The 18,319-nt window shown below is 40.8% G+C and overlaps 1 long non-coding RNA gene across 1 annotated transcript; it reads right to left on the reverse strand.

The window, feature by feature from the left end:
- Nucleotides 1-434: 434 nt before the first annotated feature.
- LOC148044171 (uncharacterized) lies at nucleotides 435-13,831 on the reverse strand. Its single transcript, XR_015697661.1, has 3 exons — nucleotides 13,706-13,831; nucleotides 1,742-1,834; nucleotides 435-1,161 (listed from the first exon to the last, which is right to left on the reverse strand). It is a non-coding gene; the product is annotated as an uncharacterized LOC148044171 (long non-coding RNA).
- Between the last annotated feature and the right edge of the window lie 4,488 nt (nucleotides 13,832-18,319).

An 18,319-nucleotide genomic window follows, 5' to 3' on the forward strand; every position in this document is an offset into this window, starting at 1 on the left:
TAGAACGATGTAATGGAATGATGTTGTATGTATGGTTTCAATATATAGAATATTTTGTTTAAAATGTAGGAATAATAATTGGAGTTGAACTATTGACGCAAAATGATGTATGTATGGATTCAATATTTAGAATATCTTGCTTAAAATTAAGGAATAATAATTACAGTTGAAAAATTGACATATAACAATAATGTACTTATGTTTATCTAATGAACAATTTGTGATTCAATATATAATTGTAAGTGGTGACCATGGAAAGGACGCACAAAATCTTGTAACCAAACGACACGCTATATGAAATGGAAGAAGATTGTGTGTGTTTTATGCTTTTGTTTGTTTTTGTTTATTTAAAAATAAAAATAATTTTTTAAAGAAAAAAGTTGACTAAATGAGTCATGGTATTGTAGATGTATATTTCTGTAGCCCCAGGGTACACTACTAGAACATTACAAAGAAAATAGATGAAAGGCATTAAGCCTAATTGTCATGCAATAAATGGACCATACATTTTCATTAAATGCAAAATAGCACACAAAGTTGTCACGTGACAGCCATAGATACAGAATTGTGTTGCAAAGATCTAACACAAGGTCAACTGCTCAACATGCCAGGATGAAAGGGGCATTGCAAAATTATTTTGTTTGCAGTTGCTGTGTCGGGAGGAAAAAAAAACACTAACAAAGAAAGCCATCTGGACAAAATACTGCTATTGGCTTCCTTGGCCCCATAAGATAAATGTGCTGAGCGTTTTTTTCCCCCTCTAAGAGCATGGATCTTAAGAATGCCACTACTCCATCAGGCTTGAAGACAGAAGATCACTTCGAACAACATCCTAATTCGGAACGGATGCATGAATTCCAGCAAGGGTGAAGGACAAGTTATACTCAATAGCTTCCTGCTGGAAGAGAACTGAACGGAGCCTGCCTCTCTCTGAGCTTGTGATGGTTGACATATCTTGCCATAGTGTTTGCTGCATTAGTCAAGCATCATTTCCCGCAGCAAAAGTAAGCAAAAACAGCCAAAGAAAACAAAAACTAGGAGAAAGATAAAGCTGCTGAAATTCACACCATAATATTTTCATTAAGATAGACATCCCTGGGTGTCACCAAACTGTTGGAAATGTAAAGAAATTCCAGGCACATACTACCACATGTAGTGGACCTGTAAAAAAGCAAGGAGATTTTGGATACAAATTTATAGGTGGTTAGAAAATATGGTTAGACAGCGTATAGAGTTCAAGTCAGAATTACTTCTATTAGGCATTATACCAAATGGCTATGATATAGAGACATTATACTTAATACTACACAACCGCAGCAAGAATGGTGTACCTACAGCAGTGGAAGAGTGAAAACACCCCTTCAGAGAAGGAGATAATAAGGAAGATATTAGTCTGTGCAGAAATGGATAGACTAACATTAAAAATAAAAGACAAAGGAGAGACAGAATATTATGACACATGGGACAGTTTCTACCAATGGTTAGAAGCATGAGGTGGAAGTTGGAATACAGAAAAATTTGGTTAGGTGGACTTGGAAAGAGATACTATATACATTGGTGAATTAGAATGAATATGATGGTCAAAAATAACTGTACAATGTGAGCATTGTGTAAATAGTATATATGTTATTTGTTTTTCACTTTGGTTTTCGTGGCAAGTGAAACGCTAGGACATCACGCTGTATTCAATATATTTATGTGCAAATAATGAAAAAAAATTTTTTAAAAAAAGACAGACAACCTTGGGGACTTCCTCTTCCTTATTGGGCTTTCAAAGTCCAGCAAAGGGTGTCATTTTCTACATTTCTTTCACAGATATGCTCAGAACTTTCACCTGCAAATGGGATTACAAACACAGTCATTAGTCCAGATTCCCCAAGAAGCTTTCACCATCTCACAATTAGATTTCCCGTTCTAGCAGCGTCTAAATCAATATGATATGATTAGTTACTCTCGTGGATTACATGCTGCCTACAGAACCTTCCCATGCTCAAATCTGAGTAATTCAATCAGGCACTAATGGATTCTGGGAAGGCTTCCACTGTCTAGAAACTTAAAGTGATTCTATCTCTGTAATAACTTGCGATTATGCACCTGAAGCTAAATTGCCCGACAGGCCCATCGGTGGAGAGCAGTGATTAAAAGAGGTCACCGCTCATCACTGAAAGTGGATCTTGTTGAATTCACTTTAGAAAACAGATTCCAATGAGAAGAAAAGTAATGCTGTTAATTGCCCTTCATGAGAAGAGCCCCTGAAATGGAAGTGTCAGACTTAAAAATATTAACTGAATCACATTTCTTTCTGAAACAGTTTTTGTACTATTGAAAAGAATATCAGAAGGCTTAAGTACATTATATCTGCTTTTCCGGAGTGATGTGTCTGTGTGTTTGGTCCTAATATAAGCGCTTATTCCATGAAAGGAGCTGTCGTTATGGCAATGAACTGGGATCTCTCTATCTTCCAGAAACAAAAGCTACAGCTCGCTGCTCAGCTGATTTCATCATATAACTCATTGGTAGCTGGCACATTTTTCTTTGGATTATTGGTATATGCAGCATATAAAAGACCAAGCAGCCGAGAAACACTAGAATGTTTACAAGGGAAGAAACAAAGCTTTCCCCCATACAATTACTTCTCCTGAAACTCCACTGGTTCCCCACAAGGTAGTATCTAGCTAACCCTGGCTTATCTCCAAAAGCCAAGTAGGGTCAGAGTAGCTTAATGGGTCCCAGAAATTAGGAACTCAAGTGACAAAAACAATTTCTCTTAGAAAACTACATCATTATAGTCAGTCATTAGAAATTCAGTCTTGATCAATAGAGTAGAGTAGAGTAGAGTAGAGTAGAGTAGAGTAGAGTAGAGTAGAGTAGAGTAGAGTAGAGTAGAATAAAGTAGAGTAGAGTAGAGTAGAGTAGAGTAGAATAGAATAGAATAGAATAGAATAGAATAGAATTCTTTATAGAATTTTTTATGTGCCAAGTGTGATTGGACACACAAGGAATTTGTCTTTGGTTTAGATGCTATCAGTGTACATAAGGAGAATAAAAAGATACAACACTTAATGATAGTCAAGATTACTAATAAGCTAGTAACAAATAAAACAATATAAATTGAAAGATGCCACCCAGATGGTTATAATCATAAGTGGGAAGAGATAGATACTAGGAAGGAAGAGAAGAGTAATAGTAATACAGTCTTAGTAAATAGTTCGACAGTGTTGTGGGAATTAGTTGTTTAGCAGAGTGATGGCATTTGGGGGAAAAACTGTCTTTGGGTCTAGTTGTTCTGGTGTGCAGTGCCCTATAGCGTCGTTTTGAGGGTAGAAGTTGAAACAATTTATGTCCAGGATGTGAGGGGTCTGTAGGTATTTTCACAGTCCTCTTTTTGACTCCTGCAGTGTACAGGTTCTCAGTGGAAGGCAGATTGAGGACCTGTATACTGTACATAGGGCCAGTAGGGTCAGACTACCTTAATAGGTCCCAGAAATTAGGAACTCAAGTGACAAAAACAATTTCCCTTAGAAAACTACATCAATATAGCCAGTCACTAGGAATTCAGTCTTGATCAAGGAAGGCCAGACAAGGAATAATGGATGGAAACTGATCAAGCAGAGATTCAACCTAGAAATAAAAGAAATTTTCTGACAGTGAGAACAATCAGCCAAAGGAACAGCTTGCCTTTGGAAGTTGTGGGAGCTTCATCATTGGAGGCTTTCGAGAAGAGATTGGACTGCCATTGGTGTAGGGCCTCCTGCTTGGGGGGGGGGGAGTGTAGACTAGATGACCTACAAGATCCCTTCCAACTCTGTTAATCTGTTAAAGTCTTTACCTTTCCTTTTATAGGGGAGGCGCAGACATACTGATTTTCCAGGGGTCAAGGTAAAGTAGCACTGAAGAACCCATGGATGCCAACAGAAAAGATTTCTTCCTATACATGAGTATTTTTCCAAAGCAATTAAACTTACTCTGAAATCTGCAATTCATCAATTGTTTTTATATTGGACAAGATTTCCCACAATCTTCTCCAACACAAAACATGCTTTTAAATTCCTCCATACTCTTCCTTGAGCTAAATGGTATCAAAACTGGTTGCCAGTTGTCTTCCGGGTCCGATTCAAGGTACTAATTATGACCTTTAAAGTGCTCCATGGCTTAGGCCCAGGGTACCTGCGAGATCATCTACTGCCACCGGTAGCCTCCCATCGTCCAGTGCGATCCCACAGAGTTGGCCTCCTCAGGGTGCCGTCGGCCAGACAGTGTCAGCTAGTGACCCCCAGGGGGAGAGCCTTCTCTGTGGGAGCGCCTTCCCTCTGGAATGAGCTGCCCCCGGAGCTTCGTATAATCCCCGACCTCTGGTCCTTCCGACGCGCCCTAAAAAGTTGGCTTTTCCAGCAAGCCAGCCGGGCCTGAACAAAACAAAATACAGTATTGATCACTGTTAATTTTAATTCGAAATTTTTTTTAAAAAAAATGTATTGTCAATTTTAATTGGGTTTGGGATATTCCATTTAATTTTTTTAAACTTTTATATCATGTGTTTCTTTTAATTGTTGTACGCCGCCCTGAGTCCTTGGGAGAAGGGCGGCATATAAATCTAATAAATCTCAATCTCAAAACAAAAAGAAAAGCAAAATTAAAAAAGGACTAATATGTGATAGCTTGGCACTGAAGCATGGGCATGAGAGGGACAGGTATCAGGCTAAAAGAATCAGTTTTTGCTGGGAATTGGCAGCTATAAAGGTTCTGAGACAAAAAAAATCTGTGGAAACAATGGAATAAAGAAAAGGAAAAGTTGTTACACTTCAATAACTAAAAACTTGAAGCAAAATACACAGGGTCTTGGTAGATAGAGAAGAGAGGAGTATTCGGCGACTTCAGCTAGTCCAGAATGCAGCCGCGCGCGCAATTGTGGGTGTACCTCGCTTCACCCACGTAACACCTATCCTCTGCGAGCTGCGCTGGCTACCTGTCGATCTCCGGATACGCTTCAAGGTGCTACTTGCCACCTATAAAGCCCTTCATGGTAGTGGATCTGGGTACTTGAGAGACCGCCTACTGCCGATCACCTCCACACGACCCATTAGATCTCATCATTTAGGCCTCCTCCGAGTTCCATCTGCTGGCCAATGCCGACTGGCCACCACGCGGAGGAGAGCCTTCTCGGTGGTAGCCCCGACCCAATGGAACGATCTCCCCGTGGAGCTTCGTACCCTCACCACCCTCCAGACCTTCCGCACAGCCCTTAGAATCTGGCTATCCCGTCAGGCCTGGGGCTAAAGATTGTGACCCGCCCGAATGGTATGAATGTTGCGTTTTAATTATGTACTGTCTATATGTAAAAGTCTGTTTCCGCCCTTCCTTTTGATTGTGAGCCACCCTGAGTCCCCCCAGGGAAAAGGGTGGCATACAAATAAACACAAATTCAAATTCAATATGAGCAATGTGGCTGTCTTCATGGTAGCAAAACCTAGAATAACAGAGTTGGAAGAGACCTTGGAGGTCTTCTAGTCCAACCCCCTGCTTAGGCAGGAAACCCTACACCACTTCAGACAAATGGGTATCCAATATCTTCTTTAAAACATCCAGTGTTGGAGCATTCACAACTTCTGGTTGTGAAAACAACAGGTTACTTTCAGCTAATTGTGATTAAAAAGAAAGAAAAGTAAAATAAATTGAAGTCAAATTATATGGTTTATCTAAAGTTTTTCGTGAATAGAAGCGGTTGTAGATTGTTTGCCCCAAGCAGCCAAGTCAGTTGTCCCCAAAGCCTCTAATTTAATATTTCGCAACCACGGGCAATCGTTTCAGACAAATACTGAGAAAAATTCTTTTAAAGTGTCTCGATTCACAAAGAAATCATTGCCTAAAGATTTACTGTTAGCCACTGAGCGTAAATGCCCTTTAAAACCTATTAGACAGATTGATGGGCATTGGTTGAATATTGCTATGTCTCTGAATAGTGGGGAAACAACAGATAGAAAAGAGAGAACAGGATGGTGCAGAGAGACTTGTTCAGCAAGTCAGATCTGAGACCTAAAGTAAAATACTCAGGAGAGACTGCTGTGATTGATGGAGAGGTTGGAACAGAGGTAAGTAGAGCATGAGTACTTGGGAAGGGGGTGGAGGAGAGAAGATTGATGTATCTGCATCAGTTACAGAGAATTGGAAGCTCTGTGTTGGAGTCTACTGAACTACAGGAATAGAAAACACATAGTATAGTATAGCATAGCATAGTATTAATATAGTATAGTATTAGTATAGTATTAGTATTAGTATTAGTATTAGTATTAGTATTAGTATTAGTATTAGTATTAGCAATAGCAATAGCAATAGCAATAGCAATAGCAATAGCAATAGCAATAGCAATAGCATAGTATAGTATAGTATAGCCTTTATTGTCATTGTACATCATGTGTACAACAAAATTTGTTTTAGCCTCACTGGTGCAATCAATGACAACAAATACAAACAACATAAATAGTATAAAGAATAATCCCTATGCAAGTAATTAAGAGAGGGAGAAAAGCTAGTCATACGATTCCACGTGTGAATGGATTGTGGTTGCGTTTAAGAGTCTGACTGCCCAAGGGTAGAAACTATTTTTAAACCTATTTGTTCGGCTGGCTATTATTTGATGTTCTTCTGCCCGATGGTAGAAGTGAGAAGAGACACTGACCAGAGTGTGAATCATCTCTGAGTATTTTCCTTACTCTGCTAAAGCAGCGAGACCTAGCGATGTCATCCAGAAGTGTTAGGGAGCAACCAATGGTTTCGTGTGCTGAATTTATCATTCTCTGTAGTGCCTTCCTGTCCGCAGCAGTTAAAACAGCGTACCATACTGTAATGCAGTATGTGAGGACACTTTCTATTGCAGACCGATAGAAAGAGGTCATCAGCCATTGTTCCACCTGATTTTTCCACAGGTCTCTAAGGAAATGAAGTCTCTGTTGGGCCTTGCCAATAACCAGGGATGTGTTGTTTTCCCAGGTGAGATCTTGACTAATAAGCACTCCCAAGAATTTAAAAGTGCTTATTAGTGACATTAAAACTTGTAAGCCCAAATTTTGAAGAACAGCAAACAATTCAATGGTTAAAGGTTCTACATTTAGGCAAGAAAAACGAAATGCACAAGTACAGTACAGATGGCACCTTGCTCAATAGTAGTAACTGTGAGAGGGATCTTGGAGTCCAAGTGGACAACCATTTAAATATAAGCCAGCCGTGTGCAGCAGCTGCCAAAAAAGCCAACACAATTCTAGGCTGCCTAAACAGAGGGATAGAATCAAGATCACGTGAAGTATTAATACCACTTTATAATGACTTGGTAAGGTCACACTTGGAAGACTGCATCCAGTTTTGTTTGCCACGATGTAAAAAAGATGTGGAGACCCTAGAAAGAGTGCAGAGAAAAGCAACAAAAAAGATTAGGGGACTGGAGGCTAAAACATATAAAGAACGGTTGCAGGAACTGGGTATGTCTAGTCTGATGAAAAGAAGGACTAGGAGTGACATGATAGCAGTGTTCCAATATTTCAGGGACTGCCAAAAAGAAGAGGGAGTCAAGCTAATCTCCAAAGCACCTGGGGGCAGGACAAGAAGCAATAGGTGGAAATTAATCAAAGAGAGAAGCAACTTAAAACTGAGGAGAAATTTCCTGACAGTTAGAACAATTAATCAATGGAAAAACATGCCTCCAGAAGTTTGAAATGCTTCAACACTGGAAGTTTTAAAGAAGATGTTGGATATTCATTTGTATGAAGTGATGTAGGGTTTCCTGCCTAAGAAGAGGGTTGGACTAGAAGACCTCCAAGGTCCCTTCCCACTCTGTTATTCTATTCTATCAACAGGACAGTCTCTCAAAAAGAAGAGACAGGACAGTTCAGGAAAATAAGTTCTACATTTTTACCCCTGTGTTCCAATACATGCGATTTTCACATTGCTCCACTTAAGAGCACATTTACAGTAGAAATATGACCACCATGCCATCAGAAGCTCAGGATGCTCATCCTTTCTATAGTTTTGCACTGCTGGCTTAGAAATGGCACAGTTTTGAGATGCATTTTGTTTGTGCGCTACCAAGCAGAAACAGAACAATACACTTTTTTCCCTTGGGGGCTAAGTCTGCTCAATGCAGCAGATTCAAAAGATAAAAGGGAAAAAAATAACTTTCCGCATAAACTTTCCCTAGCAATAATCAGTAGTGAACTTTGCCCTCATTATAAAATTCTACACAGCCCATCACAGGGAAAACCAGAACCCTGAAATAATAGCATGTTATTTTTTCACCTCAATATTCTTTGTAATATTCTGTTTTTATTATTCCATTCTGGTATGCTAACCATTTGGAATGTTAATCTTCATACTTTTTATTATTTGTCACAAAACATTAAGCTGCAAAAGAGCTCTGGGATATTATGTGTGCTGCAGTGTCATCTAGTGATTAATGCTGTTATTGCACCCAACAACGAAGCTTAAAAATGAAGGGAAATTTGAGTCAAGTCCCAAAATCACTGGCAGAGTGCCAGGCTCCATTTGGTGATTTACTGTGGTCAACATTTTTAACTATGTTTTTGCAAACCACTCAGCCAAGAAACAGGTACTACCTGGAAAAGGGACCGCTTTAAATGCAGTAAATGTTGAGACTAATAAAAACAAATATTCATTAGCACCAAGGACCACACAGTAAAATTCTTCATTAGCATAGAAAATGCCATGCCAATATAATTTCAAGGCTGCCGTTTTATTCGTAATTACTTGGGAGTTAAATGTCTAAGCAGAGTCTCAGTCACCCAGGTCACGAATGATATGACTCCATCTACATATCCTCTTCTAACAATCCCATAATCCCTTGCGGCAGTGGTGGGATTCAAAATATTTTACTACCGGTTCTGTGGGCGTGACTTGGTGGGCATGGCTTGGTGGGCATAGCAGGGGAAGGATCTCCATTCCGTCCCCATTCCAGGGGAAGGATACTGTAAAATCTCCATTCCCTCCCAATCAGCTGGGAATCGAGAGGCAGAGAATAGATGGGGGCGTGACCAGTCAGTGGTGGTATTTACTGCTTCTCCAAACTACCATATTTTTCAGACTATAAGACCCACTGGAGTATAAGACGCACCAAGATTTTGAAGAGGTAATTTTTTTTAAAAAAAATTGCCCTCCTCAGCCCCCAGGATCACTCCACAGGCCTCCTTTGTGAAAAACAGGGTATGCAGAGAGTTTTGGAGGCCTGTAGAGTGCTCCTGGGGTGGGGGAGGCAAAAAAATGAGAAAAATGGCCCTTTTTTGTGAAAATGGGCCAGTTTTTTCACAAAAAAACAGGGCATGCAGAAGGTGTGGGAGCCCTGCAGAGTGCTCCTGGGGGCCTGAGGGGGGCAAAAACACCCCGGTTTTCACTTCTTTTGCCCTCCCCAGCCCCCAGGCACACTTTGCAGGCCTCCCAAACCCTCTGCGTGTCCATTTTTGCAAAAAACAGGATGCACGGGATGGGATTTTTTTGAGCCCAAAAATGCTGAATTCAAACTTCCCCATGATTTTCTACAATAATTAATAATTTTCTACTCCAAACATTCATTCATGTAATCTGTCCCAGTTCTGCTGATTCAGTGGTGGGCTGATGGGGATTTGCAGGGGTTCAAGAGAACCTCTAGGTAAGATTCTGTGCAGTTCGGAGAATCCCAAAATCCCACTCCTGGCTGGCCCCGCCCACCCCTCCCTACCCCACCCCGGAGTCCACCAGGGGGCCCGTTTTGGATGGAGGTAAGTGAAAGGCACACATGGAGGCTTGGGGAGGGCAAAAAACAGGCTACCTGAAGTTTGGGAAGGCCAGAAATGGGCCTGTTTCTGGCCTCCAGGGGGTTTCTGGAGCCTGGGGAGGCTGTTTTCACCCTCCCTGAGATTCAAGAAAAAACCCCAGAGTGCAGGGAGGGCAAAAATGCCCCTCCTACTGTTTTAGTCCTCAAGGCTACGACTGACAGCCAGCAACAACCAGGCCGCGCCTGATTGGCTAAGGCGCGGCATGGCTGAGTGCGGGCTGTCAGACGTGCGCCTATTGGCCTCCCTGCTTGACAGCTCTGTATAAATAGCTGTCAAGCAGGGCGGAGTCCCGATCTACTGCTAGCCTGTCTATTGTTCAGTCTGTTCTAATAAAGCGCTGTTAACTTACCTCAGGAGCCTCCTGCCTCGTTCTTCCTCGGTCTACTTCACCTACCATGGTGCAGGAGGCTAACTAGGCCACGCCCACCCAGCAACTGGGCAGAGAACCCCTTGCTAAAAGCCTACCCCTGTGCTGGTTCCTTGAAATTCTGCCTTGAGAAACTGAAAGCTACTGACACAACATCAAGAGTCCTGTTGGCTGTTAGCCTTCCTAATCCTTACACTTTCTGAGTCTTTCATAAAGAGAAAACGCTGACATTTAAAGTGTAAGGTTCAAAATCAGACTGGTGCTCATTACTACTATTAAACAATGAAGCTATTAAATTAAGGTTGAACAATGATCCTGTCAGCAGGGATGATGTAGAAATCCATATAAATAATACAGACAAGCTGTAATTGAATTCCAGCAGCCCCTTAGCATCTCCTAAACACGAGCCCACAGACATTGAAGGAAGCTCAAAATAGAGGGTGTTGCCTCTTAGGCTTTTAAGAAGAGAACATTTTCAGGCAAAAAACTCCAAACTGTTGCAATTTGCTTAGGGAGTCAAGAAGCTTCTGTGTATAGCAGGGGTCCCCAACCTGTGGGCCGTGGACCCCTAGTGGACCATGGAGGGATTGCAACTGAGCCATGGAAACGGTAACTCAGTAATTCAGTAACTCAGCCGGTCATGCACCCGAACCGGTTCTATTGGAGGTGCCATCTTATATTTTGCTTCTGCGCATGCACAGAAGCATTTTTTACTACTGCGCATGCACACATAGCATGCATCAAGCATGTGCAAAGCATGTCCCTGACCGAACCGGCAGTAACAGAAGCCGGAACCCACTCATGACGTACATCCTCACTTGTGCAAGAAATGGGTGAGCATCTGTGTTCCATTTGCATGAGAGGCAAGTGCACATGCACACCACTCGCACAAATGGAGTTGCGTATGCACACCCACACTTGCCGGCTGCCCACAAAGAGCTATCCCCTCTGCCCATCCCCCACCAATCCCCAAAGCCAGAAATATTGGGAAACTCTGATGTGTGTGAGGGTGTGGGTGTGTAAATACACACATACACACACACACACATAGATGCTAACTGTTCATATTCTCACTCAACTCACCCGAAGAGACAACCCAAGACGAAATATATGCCCACCTAAACTGGAGGAAAAAGTAGAAAATAATACATAAATAATACTGCCAAGACTTACCTAGTGACACATCACCTGGTTTCATTTAAAGAATGAGCTTGTGTTGCACATAGCCATTTCCTAGTTCATCCAAGAACCCAGATCACAAGGAAAACAAATTTAATTCCCATATTACTTCAACTATTATTATTTATATAATCATATAAATTATTAAGAAAAATGATGAATTCGGTATAGATAAACGAGTGCATGGTTTGCCTCTTGCTCTTGAATTTCACATTTTGTTTAATCACACCTATTGATCTGCTCTATAGCCAGGTAAAGTTTGAAACCCAAATCCAACCTGCACAACAGCAGTAGCAGAGGTGGCATTCTGCCAGTTCGCCCCAGCGGGAGGCTCCTCCCAGATGTCCTCACAGATGCTCTGCGCATGCGCAGAAGGTTCTGTGCATGCACAGAAACACTGCACACGAGCAAAGCAAGTGCACACACATGCATGCTCCCCGTTGCAAACCGGTAGCAAATATTAGAGCATGCCATGCCTGAAAAATGTTCATGCTGTTAAGTATGGAAAAATAACAGAGAGACAGACAAATCGTTAGCAGCAGGATAGATACATCCCAACCTATTTGATAGACCATCAAATTTAAGAAAATAAACCCAGTAGATCTTCATGAAGACATCCATCCTTAAACTTCCTTTCTCTCTTGACATGCTTACTCTTGTGAATGACAAACCATCCTTCCATGGCTAACTTTTCAAGCAGAGACTAAATTCCCAGGAGCTTTGGTGGTCATCCTGCTTCAATTCCTACCTTAAAAAGTGACAAGCGAGGATATAGTCTCATCCCATTTCAATCTAATTTCTACATCAATTCCATTATAAAAGCTGTATCTGAAAGAACGTTTCACCCTCCAATGTTATTATTAACATTTTTCCACCCTTCTTTATGCTGATGAAGTTGCTATTCTCTCAGAGACTAGCCTTTGGCAATTTAAGGGAAAAATGTATTCCTAATGTATTCCATGCAGCTATAATTCATATCATAACAGAGGCTAGCAAATTGCAGCTGAAATGTCCCAAATTGCATTTCCTAGAGCGATTTAAAATAACTATTTCAGCTTGGGCTGGGATATTGGAAGAATGGCACCCTTCAGCCACGGATCTATCACTACTCAACATTTTAAACTCTGCAAATTAGGAAGCAACCAGAGATTTATAACTTTACTACTGTGTTGGTCCTCTGTTATTATTGACTAAGCAGGTAGCCTTAAATTAGCCAGCCATCCAGAAGCCTTGGGGGTGGGTGGGGGGGAACCCATCTGAAAATAATAACCCACATTACCCCAAAATGGAATAGAAAAGGACAAAAGATAAATACATGCCACTCAGAAAGCTAATGTTCAATCATATATTTCTACTAAGTGCACACTGGGCTTCACTTGGGTCTCTACAAAGAAACTACTGGATTTGAAAAGAAACAAATGGCATACTAAGAACCGGGATGGGAAATCTGGCTCCAAAATCTACACAATGTACAATGCATGAGAGTCACATGGCGGCTACACTATAAGGATTCTGTGGGTCTTTAAATATACGACTTTGCTCTTACTCCTGGGGTAGCCTCTTGGATTTCATCCAGGCATGCAACTGGTCTCTTTTCAGTCATTTTGAAGTTGGGCAGGCTTCTGACTCTAAACAAACTAACAAACTGAACATTTTAAAAAAATAGTACCACATTTTTCAGAGCATAAGACGCATCGGAGTATAAGACGCACCAAGATTTTGAAGTGGCAAATTTTTTAAAAAAGTTTTTGCACTCTGCAGACCTCCAAAAAACAGCCCGTCTTTTGCGAAAATGGGCCCATTTTTGTCAAAAAAAGGGCATGCATAGCCTTTAAGAAGCTTGTAGAGTGCCTCTGGGAGGTGGAAGGGGCAAAAACAAGCAAAAAACAGCCCATTTTTTGCTAAAACAGGCCCTTTTTGTCAAAAAGGGCGTGCATAGCGGCTTATAGAGTGCTCCTGGGAGCTGAGGGGGGCAAAAACAAGCAAAAAACCCTCAGTTTTTCACTCATTTCTGGAAGCCTCCTAAAGGCTTTACATGGCTATTTTGGTGAAGGGGGCGGGGTTTCAGGAGGCCAAAAATGCTGTATTCAGTGTATAAGACACACCCAGATTTTCACCCTCTTTTTTGAGGGAAAAGGGTGTGTCTTATACTCCGAAAAATATGGTATTTATTGAATTTTCTAACATTTAAAAGACAAAACACAAATTTACACGTATAACAGCTTTTCCATATCGGTATCCATATCTTTTGTAACAATCTTATTTACAAAAAAATTATATCTCTATATCATTATCTTAAGTTATATTTAAATACCTCTATATATTATACTTTTACCATTTGTACCTTAATTTTTATGTTTACTCTCAAGCCAGGAATACCATCTATTCCAAATTTGATAGTACTCGGTTTCTTCCCTCTCCTTCATTTCCATAGACAGTCTATCCATTTCTGCACATTCATAGATTTTCCTTCTGATAATTGGGTCTGGGGAGTATCTGTAACAAACTGAATATTTTGACAGGGGCTGAAAAATGCAATATCTGGGGAGAAGTGCAACGATTCAAAGAGAAAAAGTTCAAAACCGTCTTGGGAAAAGCAGATATAATAAAAAGCATTAAAAAAAGACATCAATGTGGATTTAACTTAGGGATCTCTTTAAAAGTAATGTTACTGGATGATATTGGGAAGAGCTAATGGAATGCCATTGTGTGGTTTTAATTTAAATCTGGAATATTTTATATAAAAGGACGTAAAAACAATTATAGTCAAATGAAGGTTGAGGTATGATGATAGTAATATATATATAAATATATTTAATTTAAAATATATGATTTGATATGAATTGTAGGTGATGACTGTGGAATGGATGCACAGAAGTTTTTGCAACCAATTGACACACTTTCTACAATTTGTAATGAAATATGATTTTGTGGTTTTTGTGTGTGTGTTTTGTCTGTGTTTATTCAAAAATAAAAAAAATCTTTATTAAAAAAAAGTTGTAAAAAGCTCTTTAAATAAATAAACAATCGAGTCTCCTCAGTGGTGGGATTCAAACATTTTTACCACCGTTTCTGTGGGCGTGGCTTGGTGGGCGTGGCAGGGGAAGGATACTATAAAATCTCCATTTCCTCTCCACTCCAGGGGAAGGTTGCTGCAAAATCCCCATTTCCTCCCAATCATCTGGGACTCAGGAGTCAGAGAATAGATGGGGGTGGGGACAGTCAGAGGTATTTACCGGTTCTTTGAATTACTCAATATTTTCGCTACTGGTTCTCCAGAATTGGTCAAAACCTGCTGAATACCACCTCTGGACTCCTTTAAATTGAGCTGGATGTCTTGTAACATCAATTAGATAGATCAATGTAGTCTTCTTCTTCTTCTTCATCATCATCATCATCATCATCATCATCATCATCATCATCATTATTATTTGGTTAATCTTTGGTGAGATTCACAGCCTTTGGGGCTGGTTGGTAGCTCAACAGCTCGAGTCCTAACCAAGGACCTAAGAACTGTTAAGGTAACGTCAAAGGATATAAGCTGTTCCAAGTAGGGTATTTTTTTGTAGAATCAGAATGTTCAAGTCTGATAAATTTAAAATTTCCAAACAGCGAGGTAGCCCTTTGGGTATTGCTCCAAGGACCCCAATTACAATTAGGACAACACACGATTTCTTTTTCCACAGTCGCTCAACTTCAATTTGCAAGTCACGGTATTTTGTGATTTTTTCTTGCTGTTTATCTTCAATTGGTGCATCTCCAGGTATTGCAATGTCAATGAACCATACTTTTTTCTTTTCAACTATTGTTATGTCAGGTGTGTTGTGGGCCAAGTGCCTCTCAGTCTGAATTCTGAAGTCCCACAAGATCTTGACTTTCTCATTCTCTAAAACCTTCTGAACCTGATGTTCCCAGTGGTTTTTTGCTTTACTCAAATCCAAACTTTTGGCACAATTTCCAGTGAATGATCTTAGCAACGCGGTCATGGCGTTGTAGGTAGTCAGTTTGTGAAATTGTGCTGCACCCACTGATCAAGTGGTCAACTGTCTCGTCTTTCTCATTACAGAGGTGACATTTGCTGTTGAATTTTTGCCTTCATGCAGTTTGTGGCTAAGGCTTGTTCTTGAGCTGCCAAAATAAAGCCCTCTGTTTGTTTATTATTATTGTTGTTGTTTGTTGTTATTGTTATTTTCCCTTTGGTATATTGAGCCAATCCAACATGCTGGTTAAATTTACCATTGTCATTTTGTGGGATGTTATTCAAATTCCTAGGCTCGTCTGCAGTTCTAGAAATCCTGAGTGATTTCTCATCTAGGTACCAACCAGCCCAACCCTGTTTTGCTTGCAAATCTAAGGAAGTTTGCTCAGATGCTGCCACCTGGTAAGAACTGACTTTTTAATAACGAAGCATCTCAGCACATCATGTTGTAAAACGATTAAGTGAAAAAGCAACAGACTGGAGGTTGTGTCTTAGCGGATAGGAGAAATCCAGAAATTCAATTCTAGCTGTCTGGGTTTACACATTTTCTTAACTTATTTTACAAATTATACTTGCTGAGTCCTCACGTTATAACCAAACTCAAATAAACCATATTATAGTTAAGTGCAATTGGCAAATTTAGCCATCATGTTTGATTGGTTCAGTGCACGGAAGAAAATAGTGTGTTGATTCTTATAAAATATTTTAGAAACATGAACTTAAAGCCCATTTGTACTAGTAAATTCAATAGAGATGTTTTAAAATAACTCTTTCTATTTAAAAATATGAAAAATAAAACAGTTATAAGAAGCAGGAAACTTCTATTTTGCCATTTCCAAACCAAATATATTGGGAATCAGACTATTATTTCCAGATTTCCTATCCAATAGTGCTCAAGAGACTAGATGAGATTGTAATAGACATTATAGGGGTTTTATTACTTTAATCTGATGGCCATTCATACAGTTTCATACAGTACTGGAAATCTATCAGTTTGGGATTAAAAACCAGCAGCGAACCCATGGAAGATAGGGGACTGCATGAGATTTATAACAGACAGTCATTCAATCCCAGTAATATAAAGCATTTCTCAAAATTAGACGGAGTTAGGGATGGGCTTTATACATTGCATTAGGGTAGCAGCCGTGCACGATTGAAAACGCAGGCTACTTAATCCTTTGAAAGTGAGTATTAGCCAAGATTTCCCCCTCAGTTTGGATTTAATCTCTTTTTAAAATCAAAGCACTGCCCCTCCAGCTCACAGGAGACAGGTATCCAATTAAAGCCTGATTAGGGTTCACATTTTGGGAACACAATTAATGAAAGAATTAATCAATTAATCACAGCAATTCCTGCTTAGACAGGCACTGGTCCCTATTTTGACTTATTCCATTTAGCCCTTGCTTCCAAAGGAAGATATTAATTTGTAATTATTGTTAAGTCAGAAAGCAAGCCAGGAGCTGTCACGGACCCTAAGTATTATCTGTTTGATAGCCTCTTTGCATCGGTAGGAAGCATCTAATTATCAGCATCCATTGACTTGAATCCAAAATCAATGTGCGATGTCTAAAAAAAAAACCAGCCTTCCTTGTCATGCAAAACTCCCCAAAACAACTGAGGAACTAAATTAAGAGAAAACACTCAGACTAACTTACAGTTCTAGAGTTATTCTCTCTCTGCTCCAGACACAACTGAAGTTATATTCAGTTTTAATCGTCAAAGATCACACTGCATTCCTTGGAAGGTTATAAATTAAATATAACGCCTCATAGTTGGCATATGGGATTAGAATAGAATGGAGCTGGAAGGGACATTGGAGGTCTTCTAGTCCAGCCCCCTGCTCAAGCAGGAGAACCTATACCAGTTATGGCTAACCTTTTTCTAAAGGGGTGCCAAAATTGTGTGTGTGCATGCTATCGCATGCGCGTACCCACCCACCTGTGAATGCGTGAGTGACCCCCCTCCACCTCCTATGCCTGCGCATGCACAAGCAACCTATCACCACACATGGGCAACCAACCCCTGAGGAGGGGATTTTCACCCTCCCCAGGCTCCAGAAGCTTTCCTGAAGCCTGGGGAGGGCAAAAACGGCTTCCTTGGCCCTCCGGGAGGCCGAAAATCAGTTGGCCAATGCGCATGCATGCCAGAGCTGAAGGCTGCCGAGGGCTGCCGTGCCAGCAAATATGGCTCTGTGTGCCACCTGTCCAGTCTCTTCTTAAAACCTTCCAGTGATGAATCACCCACGATTTCTGAAGGCAAGCTGTTCCACTGGTTAATTCAAACATTGATGCCAGCCATTCATGGTAGACCAGAGCAGGAGACCAATGGCGTGAGGATCAGGACTACTTTGATTGTAACAGCTATTGTGGCAGAGTCTTACCCCTCCCTCCCTTTATCTTTGTGTTAACTCAGGAGGGGCTTGTTACTTTCTTGACCTGCTGCTCAGGCCCATTTTTATCTTCCTCCTGCCCCGCAAGGCCATCTCCTCTGTCCTCTATGGTGGCATTAGATCCTGCAATTCATACAGAGTACTACAAAATGATCCTGCATCAGTTTGTAGTGCACCACAAAGTCTTCAACAGATTTGCTCAGAAAGAACGGTGAAAGCAAAGCAAGTCCTTACTCATATAGCAATAGCACTTAGACTTCTATACCACTTTACAGTGCTTTACAGCCTTCTCTAAGCAGTTTACAGAGTCAGCATATTGCCCCCAACAAGCTGGGTCCCCATTTTACCCACCTCGGAAGGATGGAAGGCTGAGTCTACCCTGAGCCTGGTGAGATTTGAACAGCCAAATTGCAGGCAGCCGGCAGGCAGCAGAAGTAGCCTGCAGTACTGCACTCTAACCACTGCACCACTGTGGCTCAGGCAATTTTCATTACAAATATTAAGGGTGCCATTCAAAATAGGATTACCGTATCATACCAACTGTAATAGTTTGTGGGGATAATCTTAGGGATCAGGAGGAAGAGCTGCAG

The sequence above is a fragment of the Thamnophis sirtalis genome, unplaced genomic scaffold, assembly GCF_051295495.1.
Source record: "Thamnophis sirtalis isolate CommonGarterSnake01/CBP01778 unplaced genomic scaffold, rThaSir2_p1.2 scaffold_9, whole genome shotgun sequence".
NCBI lineage: Eukaryota > Metazoa > Chordata > Lepidosauria > Squamata > Natricidae > Thamnophis > Thamnophis sirtalis.